The sequence below is a fragment of the Microtus ochrogaster genome, unplaced genomic scaffold (assembly GCF_000317375.1).
Source record: "Microtus ochrogaster isolate Prairie Vole_2 unplaced genomic scaffold, MicOch1.0 UNK235, whole genome shotgun sequence".
NCBI lineage: Eukaryota > Metazoa > Chordata > Mammalia > Rodentia > Cricetidae > Microtus > Microtus ochrogaster.
Window position 1 is genome coordinate 32,593 of NW_004949333.1, and position 1,610 is coordinate 34,202.

The following is a 1,610-nucleotide window of genomic DNA, read 5'->3' on the forward strand; positions in this document are numbered from 1 at the left end:
GGAACTCCGGTTGCGTGAGTGTGCTATTTACATTAAAGTTGTATAAACTTATACCAATTTGTCTGTATTAATATGATCAGCTTTCAGCAGTGGCGGGGAAGAGACAGAAATCTTTAATAAATTAAAAAAAATTTTAAAAAGGAATCAAGTAAATACCATCTTCCCAGAGCATTGAAAACACAGGGTTGGCTGGGTGCTCAGCTTGGTCTCTGTATCATATGGACACATAGACAAGATGGAGGCTCCCTCTTAGGGGCTGACAGACCCAAGGCAAGGACACAGCAGGTGTCAGCCCTGGGATGAGTCATTGTTCTCTGAGGGCATGGGGATGCTTATCAGCCTTCTTGCTCAATATGTTGCTTGGAGAAGAAGCATAAAGGGAAGTTGAGTGAGATGCAGGGCAACACTGAGAGTGGACAGGATTGAGCATTGATTTGGACTCGAACCCCACCACTCACAGCCCATTGGATCCTGTAACAGTGCTCCTGTCTGAGAAGAATCTCAGAGCAGAAGGAGGAAGAACAGTACAGCCTGAGTTCTGTGTTGGAGCTGAGGTTTTTCTCCTCAGAGGGAGAACAACAAGTGAGAAGATTGATGGAGTTCTCTGTGCTTCTCTACAAGAGGTGTACCCTCTGGGAGGGTCTTCTGCTCACAGGTAATGGTACATACTCTCTGACTCTGTTGGAAGGGGAAATTAGAAGCAGGCTGGAGTCTCCTAAAGAAACCAAGATGTTGAAAGGAGACTCAAGGTTTCTGTGTTCACTCACAGAGCAGAAGGTACAGTGAGGGACAGAGGCTCACCATCCAGAAGCTCTCAGAGGACAGAGGGTGATGATGGCAAGAGAAAAACCTGAAGCACTTCATATTCACAGTGAATTTCATTGGCTGTAATGTTCTGAAGACAGACGTTCCCAACTGTGACAGTATGGCCCTCCAAAAATAAATCAGACAGGGGAGGGCTAGTGAAATGTTTCAGTGTGTAAAGATATGGTAATCTGAAACTAATCCTCTGCTCCCACACAGTAGACAGAGAGAACAGGTTCCTGCAGGCTCTATCTTCCATCTACATAGGAACTCTGGTTAGAATTCACATATATATACCCTAGAACATGTGGCCTCACACAGATTTTGGGCATACATCTTCAGATGTACACAAGAAGACAGCAGCCTGCACAAATGCACACATATATTTAAATTAGTTAATCTAAAATCCCTTATTTGACACTGAAATATAAGTACTGTTGTATGTCCCAAACATAGGAACTATAAAGAGAAATTCATGGAGACACATTTCTCTTTCCTTCCTTCCATTTTTTCTTTATTTATGTCTGATTCTTTTCTAGGAACTGAACCTTCCAAAAAATTAAGAATAATATTGTCTTTATAAGTCCCTGGTTCTGAACTGGCAGTTCTGCTTCAGCCCTTAATCCCAGCACTCGGGAGGCAGAATCAGGTGATCTCTGTGAGTTCAAAGCCAGCCTGGTCTATATAGAAAGATCCAGGACAGGCAAAGCTACACAGATAAAACCTGTCTCATAAAACAAAAATAAAAAATAAAAAAGTCCTGGTTCTCAAACCTGATGTCAGCATATCCAATGGGAAACCGTGGG